The following is an 18,609-nucleotide window of genomic DNA, read 5'->3' as shown; positions in this document are numbered from 1 at the left end:
ACTAGGTTACACGGTGTATCTTTCATTAATGTGATCAGATAACTTGGTATTCAACCAACACAGAATGTTCCGATTCTATTTTCTCATAGACATGATGGTGAAAAGGATACACAGAAAACCTTGTTGTCCCCATGATTCTACAAATGGGTTTATTTGTTTAGTTTAAAAAAACAACAAGAATGAAATAAACCCATGCCTGTAAATATCAAAAGTGAAATTCTGGCTCGGTTGAGGTCAATAGCAAAATTTCCAGTGACTTTGTTGGAGCCAGGATTTCACCACAGTTGTTCATTTCCCTTCCAATCCATAAAGTGTGCTGGTGGAAAAGATCCTAAAATAGTGTTGTACCTATCAGCAAGATGCATGTCATGCCCGTGGGACAGCTAAAATAACATTTGAAGATCATATGTTCATTTCATTTTATAGACATTATTCAGGGACAATGAAAGACATACGTGTAACTTCTATTTTTCTATTTGTAACTATTATTTTTCCTAATAATGTAGGACAGAAAAATTCTTCAAGTGAAAAAGCGTAAGATTATTAAGGGCATGTTTACACTTACAGTGGTGCAGCTGTACCGATGTAGCTGCACCGCTGCAGGGTGTCTGGTGCAGACACTCCATACTGGCGGGAGAAGGCTCTCCTGTCGATATAATAAAACTACCTCTGCGAATGGCAGAAGCTGTGTCAGTGGGAGAAGCTCTCCCACCAACTTAGCATTGTGCACACGAGCACTTATGTCAGTATAACTTATGTCGCTCTGGGGGGGTGGTTTATTCACACCCCTGAGTGACATAAGTTATGCTTCCAGAGGCTTAGTGTAGACATAGAATTCGTTAACCAGTGATAAATTTAGAGCAAACTGTGTTTCTGATGCACTACTGCCTGCAGTGAATCAGAACAGTGTTTCTGATATACTACACTCACTGTGCTGAGATGTAATCAAGATAAACTTTGGTCATTGCTAAAAATCTGTGACCCTGGTGTTAAGTTAAATCATAATTTATTTGCGGTAATTGTTGACATTTTACTAGTAAATGTACCTTGATTTGATTTCAATAAATTAGGTTAATTTGTTAAACAATTAGAATTCTGTTTAAATAGCAGTTTTCTTTTGTAATGTAGTTCTACCAGTCTCTGAACTTGAGTGTGGGTTATCGCTTTTAGCAAAGGAAAAATTAAACAGCAAGTGGAAATATTAAAGTAAATTCATGTGTGTTTGACACCAGCACATTTTGAGTAAATGTAATAGGCTTATACAGCACTCTTTAATTATAAGTGAATGTTCTTCAAGCATCGCCTGCATGGATCCCACAGTCTGTGATGCACATAGCTGAACCACTCAGTAATAGTATCTGTAATATAATTCAATTTAAAATCCTTGTCTGTGGGGGAATACCAAAGAAGCCAACTACAGTAGCAGTAACTTCAGAAAGGGGAACTACACAAAAATGAGGAAGCTAGTTATGTGGAAATTTAAAAGGAACAGTCACAAAAGTAAAATGCTTGCAAGCTGCATGGAAACTTTTTAAAAACACCATATTAGAGGTTCAAATTAAATGTATACCCCAAATTAAAAAACCTAGTAAGAAGATCAAAAAAGTGCCAACATAGCTAAATAGCAAAGTAAAAGAAGCAGTTAGAGGCCAAAAGGCATCCTTTAAAAATTGGAAGTCAAATCCTACTGAGGAGAATAGAGAGGAGCATAAACTCTGGCAAGTCAAATGTAAAAGTATAATTAAGCAGGCTGAAAGAGCATTTGAAGAGCAAGTAGCAAAAGACTCAAAAACAGACAGCAAAAAAATTTAAGTACATCAGAAGCAGGAAGCCTGCAAAAGAGTCAGTGGGGCGACTGGACAATGAAGGTGCTAAAGGAGCAATCAAGGAAGATAAGGCTATTGTGGAGAAGCTAAACAAATTGTTTGCATTGGTCTTCGCTGCAGAGTACGTCAGGGAGATTCTCATACCTGAGCCATTCTTTTTAGGTGGCAAATCTGAGGAACCGTCCCAAATTTAGGTGTCATTAGAGGAGGGTTTGGAACAAATTGGTAAACTAATCAGTAATAAGTTACCAGGACCAGATGGTGTTCACTCGAGTTCTGAATGAATTCAAATATGAAATAGCAGAACTACTAAGTGGTATGTAATCTATCCTTTAAATAAGCTTCTGTACTGATGTCTGTGGTATAATTAATGTGGTGCCAATTTTTAAAAAAGGCTCCAAAAGTGATGCTGGCAATTACAGGCCAGTAAACCCAACTTCAGTACCAGGCAAATTGGTTGGAACTATAGTAAAGAACAGAATTATCAGACACATAGATTAATGTGATTTGTTGGGTGAAGAGTCAACATGGCTTTTGTAAAGGGGGGTCATACCTCACTAAACTATTAGAATTCTTTGAGGGGGTCAACAGTTATGTGGACAAGGGTGATATAGTGTACTTGGACTTTCAGAAAGCCTTTGACGTGGTCCCTCACCAAAGACTATTATCAAAGTAAGCAGTCATCGAATAAGAGGGAAAGTCCTCTCATGTATCAGTAACTGGTTAAAAGACAGGAAACAAAGTGTAGGAATAAATTATCAGTTTTCAGAATGGAGAGAGGTAAATAGAAGTGTCCCCCAAGGATCTGTACTGGGGTCAGTACTGTTCAGCATATTCATAAAAAGGGGTAAACAGTCAAGTGGCAAAGTTTGCAGATGATACAAAATTACTCAAGATAGTTAAGTCCAAACCAGATTGTGAAGAGTTCCAAAGGAATCTCACAAAACTGGGTTACTGGGCAACAAAATGGCAGATGAAATTCAGTGTTGATAAATTCAGAGTAATGCACATTGGAAAACATAATCCCCACTATACATACAAAATGATGGAATCTAACTTAATTGTTACCACTCAAGACAGAGATCTTGGAATTGTGGATAGTTCTCTAAAAATGTCCACTGAATGTGCAGCAGCAATCAAAAAAAAAAAAAAGCTAACAAAGTTAGGAGCCATTAGGAAAAGGATAGATAATAAGACAGTCATATCATAATGTCACTATATAAATCCATGGTAGACCCACATCTTGAATAATGTGTGCAGTTCTGATCTACCTGTCTCAAAAAAAAAAAAAATTGTACCTGGAAAAGGTACAGAGAAGGGCAACAAAAATTATTGGAACAGCTTCCATATGAGGAGAGATTATAAAGACTGTGACTTTTCAGCTTGGAAAAGAGATGACTATGGGGGGATATGACAGAGGTCTATAAAATCATGAATGGTGTGGAGAAAGTGAATAAGGAAGGGATATTTACTCCTTCACATAACAGAAGAACCAGGGGTCATCCAATTAAATTAACAGGCAGCAAGTTTAAAACAAATGAAAGGAAGTACTTCTTCTCACAACGCACAGTAAACCTTTGGAACTCATTGCCAGTAGATGTTATGAAGGCCAAAATTATAACTGGGTTCAATAAAGAATTAGATAAGGTCCTGGAGGATAGGTCCATCAATGGCTGTTAGCCAAGATGGTCAGAGGTTCAACTCCACACTCTGGGTGTCCCTAGCCTATGATTGCCGCAAGCTGGGACTGGACAACAGGGGATGGATTACTTGAGAATTACCTCTTCTATTAATTCCCTCTGAAACGTCTGGCAGTGTCCAATACCAGAAGACAGGATACTGGGCTAGATGGACCATCGATCTGAACCAGTATGACCATTCTTATGTTCTTACGAACTTTTGTGTAGAGTTCTCCATTGGGGCCCTATGCACAACCTGCTTATGTCTTTGTGCTGTCCTACCTAAATGTGTATCTAAGGGTCACAACCTCAAATGATTGTGTTCCAACAGCATGCAATAGATATCAAGCTGGACATTCTGGGAAGGCAGGATCCCTGCCTCTCTTAATTCACTTTTGCAAAAATTTACCATTTTTGTATGCAAGTATAGTTAGTGTTAGGAATTTTTAGCTCTGTTGGGCACTTTGTTTTTCCTAAACCTCTGTTGAACCCTTTCTGCACTGTTGTAGGCTTTAGTAAACTGGCCAAATTCCTAATCTGTTAGTTTCAAGATGTGCCCCTCCTCCAATGCCATAGTGTCCATTATGGAGGAATATACTTGGTATCTGTTTTGCCTTGGGGTGAGGGGCATATTCCAGACTGATGCACAAAATGCAAGTCTCTTACCAGCCATGCATACAGAGTTTGGGAAAGCCTCTATAAGATTTACCTCTTTGGCCAGGCCTATGTACAGTGTTTGTACTGGTATAATTACTTTAATTAATGGATTTTGTTTTGTTTTTTAACCAAAGTAGTTATATTGGTAGAACTCCTAATTTGGATTCAGGTATACTGAGATAAAGGTACTGTATATTGGTATAGCTTATTCCCCTTCCTGTATGGGAAAAGCTGTACTGGTATAAAGGTGCTTTATTCTGGTATAACTGCTTATACTAGCAGGGTTGTAATACTTTAACTATTCTAGTATAGTAGAACCTCAGAGTTATGACCCCCAGAGTGACGAACTGACCAGTCAATCACACCTCATTTGGAACCGGAAGTACACAATCAGGCAGCACCAGAGACCAAAAACGAAAGAAAAAAGCAAATACAGTGCTGTGTTAAACTTAAACTACTTAAAAAAAAAAAAAAAAAAAAAAAAGGGAAAGCAGCATTTTTCTTCTGCATAGTAAAGTTTCAAAGCTGTATTAAGTCAATGTTCAGTTGTAAACTTTTAAAAGAACAAACATAATGTTTTGTTCAGAGTTACAAATATTACAAGTTACGAACAACCTCCATTCCCAATGTGTTTGCAACTGAGGTTCTACTGTATAGTTAAAATGGTATAACTTGTGTGTAGACAAGCCTTCAGAGGTAACTGAGTGTCACTCTCTACAAAGGTTACATAGCTATAGTCTCTCTGGTGCACCGTTTACAGATAAAGAGTGTTGTAGGTGATAGGCCAAAAATGTTACCAATAAAACTGGTTTATTGAATTTCACAAGGTCTTGCTGCATTAACAGAAGTTTTGTTTCTTCTTTCATTGCTCAAGCAAAACCGTCAAGAAATTAGCACTGTACCAGTCTTGATGTTACTGTTACCTTCTGTAATGATTTGGTGAATCTATGTACAGTTCATGAATTCTGATTGATGTGGACTCATTATGCATCGATATTAAACTACAAACTTCATGTTGATTGTAAGACTGGTCTGACTTTTCTGCTGTCTGCTTTTTACCTCCATCTGAGTCTGAAAATCAAGAGATGTTGACAAAGAACTAACAGCGGAGGGTCATTAAACCTTGATGGCAAATGCAAATGGTGACATCGTATGTTAGTGAGCTGGCTACTGCCCAGAAGAACCTCCCAGGTGTGCTAGTAACCAGGCAACTGATCATCTGACTGGAGAGAGTTGAGGCTTTCATAGGGATCATCTGACAACGAGGGCTGGAAATTAAAAAAGGAAGGTTCTCTCATTGGCCATTTTAGAGGGTAGAAGGATGGTGACTGCAGAGGTCAGAGATCAAGATTCCAAGTTCCTGGGGAGAAGCCATGTGCTGGAGAGGAGGGATCCTAGACTCCCTTAGAATTTAGTCAGAGTATTCTGCTAAATATATTCCAGACTGGTAAGGAAAGCGAGGCAAGGAGTAGCCTACAGATATTTTATTGTTTGCCTAGATCTCTGTCTCTTCTGCTGTCTAAAGTAAAGTGTGATGGTGTTTAGAAATCCTTTTGCAAAGTCTTTGTGCTTCAGCTGTGAGATGTCCCTTAGGGGACAACTATAAACCAGAATGCCAAGAAAGTTGGAGTTATGAGAGAGTGTGTGCATAAGCCACTGGGGTGTCTTGGGGTGTGTGTAGTCAGCACTGGTTCTGGGGGCCCTAGGACACCTTTACCAGGACATCCCACTTCCAGAAGGGGTAACAGAAGAGCTATACCCAGAATGTGTGCCAGAGAGGCTAAAGAAGAGAGATTACTGGAACCTGCTCAGACCAAGGGAATCTTAAGATTACACAGGTCCAGGATTGGGATCAAAACACAGTAGTCTGGTCAGTGTCCAGCCACATGACCAGGTCTGTAACTTCTTCATATATAATCAATAGGACGTGAAGGATGTCATTTAAAGGTGAACTGCAAAGCTGAAATGAAAAATTCCAGGATATATATTAACTTTCATTTAAAAAAAAATTTCTTTTATGCTAGGGACTAAAGGCATCAGTGAAATACCACTGGTTAGTAAATGGGAACTTGCCACAGGATTTCACATACTGGGAAAGGTGAAAGAAAAAGAAAAGCTTAAACTTATTTTTGTGCCGAATGTTTCCTGCAGTCTTGTTGATGAAGAACACAAAGCATACAGAGTTCTGTGTAAATGTTACATTACAAATTTGGAATTAAAAGTGCCATATACTCTTTACCTAAACATCTGTTTAACTTGCCCCAGGAATAGCTTCAGCATTTCAAAAGTAAATAGTTGTCTAACCCAGAAAGAGCTCATAGTAGTGCTATAGTACTTTTGTATTACTAAAAGATATTTTAGAACTACAAATTAATAACTCCCCATATGGTGCCTTTCTTTGTCACATGAAGCTATCCACTCTGTGTGCAGTAACTAACAAACCGTACCTTCTTTATGCTGCATAGGCAGTGTCAGAATGGAAATTCTCGTTATTTGCTTGAATTCAAAACTGTTATTGATGACTCATCTATTTGGTCATGCCAGTTGAAAAGTAATGTAACATTATTTTATGTACTAATCAGCACTTCTTCATTTGATGTTTTGGGAGTGCTGAGTCTCTAGAAGTAACACTAGGTCAAGGTTATAGCTATGTGACTTACATAATACACACTACAAATACACTTCCTAAAACCGGAAAGGGGCTGCACCAATTTGTTTAGCAATTGCCTTCTCTTTCTTCCTAATGGAGATTTTGCTTTCCTGTTGACAAACCTTCAGATACAGTTAATTTTGATTGTGTGCTGCATGATGTCCTTTGCGCTTGACAAATCTGAATTGATTGGTTGTTTTGGTCCATTGCTATGTTATATGATTTTTATGAAGTTAAAATGTTGCTTGGATTTTCACCTAAGGGACATCTGTACATAACTGAATTTAATCAACACAATAACCTCAGAACTAATATGGTGAAAAGCACTTTTTCCTTGTTTGAGTAATAAAATGTGTTGAAAATTTTTAATCAAAGCTGGCATTTCAGAGCCTCCTTAGTAGAAGAGAAAACATGAGCAAGCAGGTTGAAGCACAGGACCAAGAGTTGGGAAATTTGAGTTCTATTCCCAGATTTCCTCAGTGACCTGGGGCAAGTCCCTGTACCTCTCTGTGCCACAGTTTCCCAGTTTTGAAATATGGGGGAAATCTTGCAGTTATAACCATTGTTTATTTGTGTAAAGATTTGAGCTTCTGAATTAAAAAAATCTGTCTCTTCACTTCAGCCTACACTTGCCCTTCACACCCTTCTCCTTCTCCCCTTGCCTGTTATCCACTGCCTTGTCCCCCTTCCTCCCATCAGTGTCCCCGCTACCTTCCTTTCTTTCCGTTTAGCAAATCCCCTCCTAAGTAAACCCATCCTAAGATTTTCTGTCTGTTAGCCTGTTTGTATAACGCTCTGTACAGTGGGGCTCCTTTCTCAGTTGGCCCCTACCATAATAAATCTAATGGACAATAATAATCAGATATCTACTTTAATTGCACTCATTTTCTGTAGACATTGTTGCAAGAGGGGAAAAGGCTACGTGCTACCATAGTAAGTTTTTCTGCAGAGCCAAAGCAATAATATTGATTGAAATGATTCCTATTAAAAACATTATGAATTATTAAAAGAGGGTTTGCTAGAGATGATTTTAAGTAATGGTATGTACCCACCACTTTTTGTAATTGGATTTATCTCTAAAATGTTTGAATCCATTCTCAGTTGGTAGTGTCTGGAATTTATCATCATTTAATGTCTGTTTGACTATTTTCACCAAGGTTTCCAATAGTCTCAGTCCAGTTCCTAGTGGACATACTTCCATATTGGAAGTGGCATTAACTGTCAGTCTTACAATGTGTCAGGATTTATCAGTCATCAAACTGGAATACCCTTTCCACCCTAAAGGGTGACTCTTCTTGGTGAAAAATGAGGCATATTGGTGAGGCAATATGTAAGGAATGTCTACACACCTACTGCCATGTGTTCTCTGTTCAGTGAAAAGAACATCTGTTCCCACAGTAGTCTGTCACTTTATAGGAATACTTAACACTTCACTGAAAATTTAAAAAAGAAGAGAGATCTATGAAATTACAACAGCCCCACAAAATGCTAAATAACATGTATATATTGGGTCTGTTCTTTATAATTAATAAACATTGTATATTTGACTATGTAAATTTCCTTTTGACAGGTGCACAAACCAGAGTAGTCCCCTAAATTAGCGCACACATACATTTTATGAATAAGTTAATTACATAATTTCCATTTACATATTTTAGTTTAGCACTTGTCTTCTCTTTTCTTTGATTCCCATCCATCAACTCAATAGCAATGATTGGGCTGAATGAAGTCCGTTAACTCTTTCTTTCTTGTATCAGCTTCATGGCTTTGTTCATCTTTAACCTTTTTGTTCTGTCATTCTTGACCGCATCTATCCAACACATTCTCCGTCTTCCTCCATTTCTAGTTGCATGGACTCTGGTATGTATCGCCATGTATGGTATCTTTTCCAAGTCCATTGTTGCCATGTGTTCAAACCATTGAAGTTGTCTTCCTTGAATCTTCTGGAACAGCATTATTTCTTGCCCTTGCTGTTTTCTTATCTCTTCATTTTTAATCTTCTGCAGTCTTGACGCTCTCAGTATTCCTATCAGCCAGTTCACTTCTGCAGTCGAAATCTTTCATTCATCAGCTTTTCTCCTACTCCAGCATTCTGACCTACATAGCAGTACTTCCAAGACCGTTGTCTCATATACACTGATTTTTGTTTTTATTTAAATGTCTTGAGCCTTCCAGGTATTTCAGAGCTTTCCAAATGCTGTAGCAGCTAATCTGATTGATTTGTTCTTTTTTTGTCTTCACTATTCCCATTCTTTGATATTAGTCCTCCAAGGTAAACAGTTTTTTCCACTTGTAGTTCTTTGTCTCTGAGTTTGATCTTTACCTCTTTCTTTTGTTTTCCAAGTGCCATAATTTGTCTTCTCCGTGCTGATCTTCAATCCAAATTTTCTGCTTTCGCTGGCTACCTTTTCAGTTATTCTCTGTAAATACTGCTTAGTCAGTGCAGTGAGGTCAATATAATCTGTGAATCTAAAAGTTATGCACTGTCAGACCATGTAACATGACTCCTCCCAGTTCATCTGTGCACTACAACCATTATTGCTTCCAGCATCAAGTTGAAAAAATCTGGTGATAGCATTTGTAGCACTGCTTTAACAAGGCAAAAATGTTAATCTTTATTTTAATAGCAATATTAATTTAAACCAGTTTTCTTCAGCAGAATTAAAGAGCTGCTTAGCAAGGATGAAATAGAAGTATTATTATATTGGCTTATATGAATCACAGAAGTAATATGTCAAAATACCTACAGCGCGTGTGTGAAAGGTTTTTCAGGCATTGAAGAAATTATTCAGATCCATTTTGTGTTGAAAAGCTCCCAAATGCTTTCTTTTTAAAACCTGAAACTGATCATGGACTTAGACATCAATGATATCAAGTGCTGTTAACATGTTTTAAAGAAAATTGGTTTAGAAATAATTTTTAAGTGTTTGAAGATCTTTATGCTGCTCACATGTAGTCCGGTACATGCTTAAAAGTTTAGTGCTAAATTAAATACCAAGCTGCAAGTTCCAAGGTATGTGTCTCTTTAGTTGCCCATATTTTAATTGCATGTCACATGTTGAAATTAAACTGGATTTTTCTCTTGTATTTTTCCTTGTTATAAATAATGAATAAGAGAGCTTACTATAAAAAGTGTGTTAATGAACATTAATGGTTGAGATTTTAAATGCATAACATTCAGGAAATTAATTTATGGTTTATCAGGGAAGGTGGTGCACTCAACATCACTTGGAGTCTTTTTCACGAGATTAGATATCTTTCAAAAAGACATGCTTTAATCCAGTTTCTAGGGAAAAATCTATGGCCTGTGTATGGAGGTGGTCAGACTATATGATTGTGGTGGTCTGTTCTGGTCTTAGACTCTATGAATCTAGAAAGTCATTACTAAATCACACTGTATCTGAACCAGCTCCTACAGATGAAAGATCTTGGGGGCCTGATTCTGATCCCATCTACATCTGGTATAAATCAGAAGCACCACCACTAAAGTCATTTGAGTTACATCAGTGCAAAACCAGCAAAAGTGAGATCAGAATCACGCCATTTATCCTACTGCCAATTATCCTGTTATCAATTCCAACCGAGAGACCTGGTTTTCCTTTCTCCCTGAAATACATTTTGATAAGGAACTTGTTTTCTTTTCTGCTTTGAACTTAGATTATATGTACTTCCCTTAATCTTTTCTTTGTCTCCCTGTATTCTCTAAGATAAGAAACTACATGTTCTTGTAAAATGTATGTGATGAAGAAACCTTGGAGTGTGTGTTGAATCAGTTCAGTAGCCACAGGAAACCATAGTTAAAAATTAGTCTTAATAATGTAATGGATGTTTGCCAAATTTAGTTTTGTAACTGGTTGCAATGTGCAGTGAAATAGATCACTTTCTCAGAAACCCTCAGAAGTAGCTGAGAAGCTGCTCATCTTTCATCAAGCTACATTATAGGAACTTAGATACAATAGTCATCTTATAATGTAGTGAGGTACGTTATAGGAACTTAGACTCAACAGTAAAATGCTTAAGGTAATATTTCTCTCGCATACAGTTCCTTTATAGGGTATGTCAGGCTTGACAAAGCCCTGGCACTGATGATTTACTTGGGGATTGGTCCTGCTTTGAGCAGGGGGTTGGATTAGATGACCTCCTTAGGTCCCTTCCAATCCTGATAGTCTATGATTCTATGACTTCTTGTTGCTGAAATTTGACACAGAGATAAGGAAGGCCTTCGTACTAGCTTGCTAATAGATTGCCAGAAGGGTGCACTTCTGGCATGTCTAAAGTAAACATTAGAGACACAAGGTGGGTGTGTTAATATATTTTATTGGACCAACTTCTGTTGATGAAAGAGAGAAGCTATCAAGCTGTATGGAGCTCCTGAAAAAGAGCTCTATATAGGTCAAAAGCTTGTCCCTTACACCAACAGAACTTGGTCCAATAACAGATATTACTTCACCTTGTCTCTGTACTATCCTGGGACCAACACGGCTACAACAACACTGCAAACAACAATGGAACATTAAAGTGAATGTTCTCAGTTAAAAATTACTGATATGAGTTAGATGTCGTTAAGTTAGAAGGGCCTGATGAAATACATCCTAGAATATTTAAGGAATTGGCTGAAGAGTTATCTGAGCCATTTGAGATTATTTTTGAGAACTCATGGAGGACGGGAGTGATCCCAGAGGACTGGAAAAGAGCAAAAATAGTACCAATCTATAAAATGGGGAATAAGAACAACCCAGGAAGTTGTAGACCAGTCACCTTAACTTTGCTACCCAGAAAGCTAATGGAGCAAATAATCAATATCTAAGGACCTAGGAGATAATAAGATAAGTAACAATCAACCTGGATTCTTCAAGTACAAGTCATGTCAAACCAACCTAATATGCTTCTTTAACAGGGTAACAAGCCTTATGGATGGAGGGAAGCAGTGCATGTGATATAGCTTGACTTCAGTAGGGCTTTTGATACTGTCTCATGTGACCTTCTCATTAACAAACTAGAGAAATATAGTCTAGATGAACCTACTATAAGATGGATGCACAGCTGGTTTGAAAAGCATACTCAGAGCTTTTATTACTGGTTCACAGTCAGGCTGGAAGGACAGATCCCGCAAGGCCTGGGTTCTATTCACTATCTTCATAAATTATTTGGAGAATGGCATAGAGAATACAGTTCCAAAGATTGCAGATGATATCAAGTTTTGGAGGACTCATAGACTTTAAGGTCAGAAGGGATCATTATGATCATCTAGTTTGACCTGCACACCGCAGGCCACAGAATCTCACCCACCCACTCCTGTAATAAACCCCTAACCTATGTCTGAGCTATTGAAGTCCTCAAATCATGGTTTACAGACTTCAAGATGCAGAGAATCCTCCAGCAAGTGACCCGTGCCCAACGCTGCAGAGGAAGGCTACCCCCCCCCACCCCGGGCCTCTGCCAATCTACCCTGGAGGAAAATTCCTTCCTGACCTCAAATATGGCAATCAGCTAAACCCTGAGCATGTGGGCAAGACTCACCAGCCAGACATCCAGGAAAGAATACTCTGTAGTAACTCAGATCCCACCCCATCTAACATCCCATCATAGGCCATTGGGCATCTTTACCGCTAACTGTCAAAGATCAATTAATTCCATCCCCTCCATAAACTTATCAAGCTTAGTCTTGAAGCCAGATGTGTCTTTTGCCCCCACTGCTCCCCTTGGAAGGCTGTTCCAGAACTTCACTCCTCTGATGATTAGAAACCTTCATTTAATTTCAAGTCTAAACTTCCTGATGGCCAGTTTATATCCATTTGTTCTTGTGTCCACGTTGGTACTGAGCTTAAATAATTCCTCTCCCTCCCTGGTATTTATCCCTCTGATATATTTATAGAAAGCAATCATATCTCCCCTCAGCCTTCTTTTGGTTAGGCTAAATAAGCCAAGCTCTTTGAGTCTCCTTTCATAAGACAGGTTTTCCATTCCTCAGATCATCCCAGTAGCCCTTCTCTGTACCTGTTCCAGTTTGAATTCATCCTTCTGAAACATGGGAGACCAGAACTGCACACAGTATTCCAGATGAGGTCTCATCAGTGCCTTGTATAACGGTACTAACACCTCTTTATCTCTACTGGAAATACCTCGCCTGATGCATCCCAAGACCACATTAGCTTTTTTCACGGCCATGTCACATTGGTGGCTCATAGTCATCCTGTGATCAACCAATACTCTGAGGTCCTTCTCCTCCTCTGTTACTTCCAACTGATGAGTCCCCAGCTTATAACAAAAATTCTTGTTGTTAATCCCTAAATGCATGACCTTGCACTTTTGAGTATTAAATTTCATCCTATTACTATTACTCCAGTTTACAAGGTCATCCAGATCTTCCTGTATGATATCCCAGTCCTTCTCTGTATTGTCAATACCTCCCAGCTTTATGTCATCCACAGACTTTATTAGCACACTCCCACTTTTTGTGCTGAGGTCAGTAATAAAAAGATTAAATAAGATTGGTCCCAAAACTGATCCCTGAGGAACTCCACTAGTAACCTCCCTCCAGCGTGACAGTTCACTTTTCAGTAGGACCCGTTGTAGTCTTCCCTTTAACCAATTCCTTATCCATCTTTCAATTTTCATATTGATCCCCATCTTTTCCAATTTAAATAATTCCCCATGTGGAACCGTATCAAATGCCTTACTGAAATCGAGGTAAATTAGATCCATGGCGTTTCCTTTGTCGAAAAAATCTGTTTCCTTCTCAAAGAGGGAGATCAGGTTGGTTTGGCATGATCTACCTTCTGTAAAACCATGTTGTATTTTGTCCCAGTTACCATTGACCTCAATATCCTTAACTGCTTTCTCCTTCAAAATTTTTTCCAAGACCTTGCATACTACAGATGTCAAACTAGCAGGCCTGTAGTTACCTGGATCACTTTAATTTCCTTTCTTAAAAATAGGAACTATGTTAGCAATTATCCAGTCATACGGTACAACCCCTGAGTTTACAGATTCATTAAAAATTCTTGCTAATGGGCTTGCAATTTCATGTGCCAGTTCCTTTAATATTCTTGGATGAAGATTATCTGGGCCCCCCGATTTAGTCCCATTAAGTTGTTCGAGTTTGGCTTCTACCTAGGATGTGGTAATATCTACCTCCATAGCCTTATTTCCATTTGTCATCCTGCCATTATCCCTAAGGTCCTCATTAGCCTAATTAAAGAATGAGGAAATAATGGGGGGGAGGGATAGCTCAGTGGTTTGAGCATTGGCCTGCTAAACCCAGGGTTGTGAGTTCAATCCTTGAGGGGGCCATTTAGGGATCTGGGGCAAAAATTGGGGATAGGTCCTGCTTTGAGCAGGGGTTGGACTAGATGACCTCCTGAGGTCCCTTCCAACCTTGATATTCTATGATTCTATGATTCTATGGGCCATGCCTAGATTATCCTTAACCTCCACTCCATCCTCAGTGTTCAGCAGTCCCACTTATTCTTTCTTTGTTTTCTTCTTATTTATATGGCTTGTGACAGGGTTGGACCAGATGGCTACAGGAGAGTAATAGAAGGCAGATATATTAGCCCCAGGCTAAGTAGGTCCCTTTTCCCTGGATAAGATAAAAGGGAAGGTTCCAGAACAATCAGGAACCTTCTGGAGACAATTAAGACAGGCTGATTAGAACACCTGCAGCCAATCAAGAAGCTGTTAGAATCAATTAAGGCAAGCTAATCAGGGCACCTGGGTTTAAAAAGGAGCTCACTTCAGTTTGTGGTGTGCATGTGAGGAGCTGGGAGCTGAGAGTGAGAACGTGGACTGTTGGAGGACTGAGGTGTACAAGCATTATCAGACACTAGGAGGAAGGTCTTATGGTGAGGATAAAGAAGGTGTTGGGAGGAGGCCATGAGGAAGTAGCCCAGGGAGTTATAGCTGTCGCACAGCTGTTCCATGAGGCACTCTTGACAGCTGCATTCCACAGGGCCCTGGGCTGGAATCCCGAGTAGAGGGCGGGCCCGGTTTCCCCCCAGATCCTCCCAACTCCTGGTCAGACACAGGAGGAGTCAATCTACACTGTGGTTTCAGACAAACGGCCAAGCTGAGGGCTGCTGTGAAGCTCCAAGGCGAGCAAATCTGCCAATAAGCGCAAGACCCACCAAGGCAGAGGAGGAACTTTGTCACAGGCTATAAAAACCTTTTACTATTGGTTTTAATTCTCTTTGCAAAGTCCAATTCTCCATGGCTTTTGGCCTTTCTCACTTTATCCCTACATGTTCTGACCTCAATAATGTAGCTTTCATTTCTGATCTCTTCCATCTTCTACTCCTTGTAGGATTTCTGCTTTTTCTTAATCACCTCTCTGAGATGCTTGCTCATCCAGCTTGGTCTACAACTCCTGCCTATGAATTTTTCCCCCTTTCTTGGCATGAAGGCTTCTGATAGTTTCTGCAACTTTGACTTGAAGTAATCCCAGGCCTCCTCCGCCTTTAGATCCACAAGTTTTTCAGTCCAATCCACTTCCCAAACTAATTTCCTTAATTTTTTAAAGTTAGCCTTTTTGAAATCCAAAACCCTAGTCACAGATCTATTTTTGTTTATCCTTCCATTTAGTTTGAACTGAATTAGCTCATGATCGCTCGAACCAAGGTTGTCCCCTACAACCATTTCTTCTGTGAGGTCTTCACTACTCTGCAAAACCAAATCTAAAATGGCATCCCCTCTTGTTGGTTCAGCAACTACTTGATGAAGGAATCCATCAACTATCACATCCAGGAAAATCTGAGCCCTATTATTATTACTAGCACTTGTCCTTGTCTATATCTGGGATGTTAAAGTCTCCCATGATCACACAATTCCCATTAGTATTTACTTCATTAAAAACATAAAAGAGGGCTCTATCCATATCCAAATTAGATCCCGGCGGTGTGTAGCACACCCCAAGCACTATCCCAGGGGAGACTCTAGTAGCTTTCTTCCCCAATGTGATGTTTGCCCATACAGACTCTGTCTTATCCATTCCATCATTTCTTATTTCTTTACAGTCTACCTCATCATTGATATACAACGCTATTCCACCACGTTTACCTTTATTTTGGTCTTTCCTAAACAGCACAGACCCTTCAATACCTGTAGTCCAGTCATGACGACTATTCCACCATGTTTCTGTTATCCCTACAATATCTGGTTTCACTTCCTGCACCAGTAGCTCTAGTTCCTCCGTTTTGTTACCTGGGCTCCTCGCATTGGTGTACAAACATCTTAATTTTTGCTGTTTGGCCTCGCTCACATTCTTTACCTGATTAGGCACAGGATTAGAATTCAAAATAATCTTGATAACTTGGAGAAATGGTCTGAAATAAACAGGATGAAATTCAATAAGGACAAATACAAAGTATTTCACTTAGAAAGGAATAATCAGTTGCACAAATAGTTGTGTCCATGTTCCTTCCCCCACTCTGATCTCTAGGGTACAGATGTGGGGAGCTGGATGAAAGACCCCCTAAGCTTATTTTTACCAGCTTAGGTTAAAACTTCCCAAGGTACAAACTTTGCCTTGTCCTTGAACCGTATGCTGCCACCACCAAGCATTTTAAACAAAGAACAGGGAAAGAGCCCACTTGGAGACGTCTTCCTCCAAAATATCCTGCCAAGCCCTATACCCCCTTTCCTGGGGAGGGCTTGATAAGAATCCTCACCAATTTGTACAAGTGAACACAGACCCAAACCCTTGGAACTTAAGAACAATGAAAAATCAATCAGGTTCTTAAAAGAAGAATTTTATTTAAAGAAAAGTTAAAAGAATCACCTCTGTAAAATCAGGATGGTAAATACCTTACAGGCATTTGCCTACCCTCTAGGCAAAACCTTAAGTTACAAAAAGACACAAAAACAGGAATATACATTCCATCCAGCACAGCTTATTTTACCAGCCATTAAATAAAAGGAAGTCTAACGCATTTCTAGCTAGATTACTTACTAACTTTACAGGAGTTGTAAGGCTGCATTCTTGATCTGTTCCTGGCAAAAGCATCACACAGATAGACAGACCTTTTGTTTCCCCCGCCCCAGATTTGAAAGTATCTTGTCCTCTCATTGGTCATTTTGGGTCAGGTGCCAGCAAGGTTACCTTAGCTTCTTAACCCTTTACAGGTGAAAGGGTTTTGCCTCTGGCCAGGAGGGATTTTATAGCACTGTATACAGAAAGGTGGTTACCCTTCCCTTTATATTTATGACAGCTTGCTAGGAAGGAGTACTGCAGAAGTAGTTCTGGGGGTTATAGTGGATCCCAAACTTAATATGAGTCATCACTGTACTGCTGTGCAAAACAACAACCCCAAACCCTGAATATCATTCTGGGATATATTGGTGGTGGAGCTTAGGCTTTGGCTTCAGCCGTGGGCAGCTGGGCTCTGGTTACATCCCCTCCCTGACCCAGTTGCCTCCCCCCAGGGTGGCGGGGCTTGGGTTTTGGCTTCTCCCCTCATCCCCAGGCCAGTGGGGCTTGGGTTTCAGTCCTCCTTCCCGGGGTCATGAAATATTTTTTGTTGTCAGAACGGGGTCACGGTGCAATGAAGTTTGAGAAACCCTGGTCTAGATAATACTTAGTCCTGCTTCAGTGTAGGGTTCTGTACTAGATGAGCTATTGAGGTCCCTTCCAGTCCTACATTTTTATGATTTTTCTTCTTAAAGCCAGTTGACCATGGCTTGGCTACGTCAGCACCTTTGGAGACAGCTCCTATCAGTCACTGATAGTACCACCATTGGAGATGAACAGCTTATCCCAAAGAGGAAGGAGACTTTGGAAACAAATACAAATTCCTTTCCTTGCCCTTCAATTTCTAAGGTCTTTGCTGAATATTGAAATGTTTTGTTTGGAGGTATCACACTTTAGATCTAAATGTTGTGGATCCTCAATGTGATACCATACCAAAAAATAGTTGAAAGGTGAAGTTAAGATTGCAGGCCCATGTCACTGTTGTGAGCGTGTGAGCCTTTCAAGCTGTTAGAATTAATAACACCCATCATGTTAGAGACCTAGGAAATTCAGTTGATCATAAACTTGCAAGAAACTTAAATATTTAGAAATGTGGAAATTCATAGTTATGGTGCCCAAATTACTTTAACTCTACCCCAGTAATGATCCCACTCTCATCTTCCTTCCTTTGTTCCTTCTATAGCGATGTATAATTATTCTCATACATAGAAAACCCTCTAGTAGGGTTATGCTGGTCATGCCCATCAAATCACAAAAGCAGCTGACTCCTCAAGGTTTCTGGTGTTTGAAGCAGTTCCTTGTAAATCAGCCTGGAAGAGTGCCTCAAAACTCTTCTCTGCTTTCCCTGTGCATCTTTGCTTTGAGCTCCTAGGGAAGGCCACAGTCCTTTCCAGCTTTTCTTCTCTGGCTCCATGTCTCTGCTCTTTCAGAAGCTCCAGGCCCAGGCCTCAGTGTCGGAGGAGCTCTACATGCTCAGTGCTGTTACCCCTGGAAGCTGGTGACTGTTATCTTCGGTTGGAGGGGCGCCATTTTTAGCCCCGAACTGTGGTCAGCACAAACTAGGAAGAGTGTCTCTCACCCAGCGTAGATGTGATTTAAATCAAATTGATTTAAATCACTATTCAGGAAGACTTGATTTAATCATGGATTTCTGCATAAAAGTGCATTCTTGTTGGTGGTTATAACCGTGATACATATTCTTCACAACTCAGAGATAGATGTAGGTTTCATTTTTAGAAGGTACACGCTATACATTTTTTAGGTGACGTTGCTTTCATCATCTTCAACGCAGCTTCCTCCTGAGAAGGAACACTTCTCATAATGATGTTTCAC

At 39.6% G+C, this 18,609-nt stretch overlaps 1 protein-coding gene across 4 annotated transcripts in view; it reads left to right on the top strand.

Moving 5' to 3' along the window:
* Positions 1-18,609, top strand: part of TTC7B (tetratricopeptide repeat domain 7B) — a 311,774-nt gene that overhangs the window by 57,476 nt on the left and 235,689 nt on the right. The window lies entirely within an intron of this gene.

Source organism: Lepidochelys kempii, chromosome 6, assembly GCF_965140285.1.
Source record: "Lepidochelys kempii isolate rLepKem1 chromosome 6, rLepKem1.hap1, whole genome shotgun sequence".
Classification (NCBI taxonomy): domain Eukaryota; kingdom Metazoa; phylum Chordata; order Testudines; family Cheloniidae; genus Lepidochelys; species Lepidochelys kempii.
The sequence above is the reverse complement of the archived record's forward strand: the minus strand, read 5'-3'. Positions and strand labels throughout refer to the sequence as shown.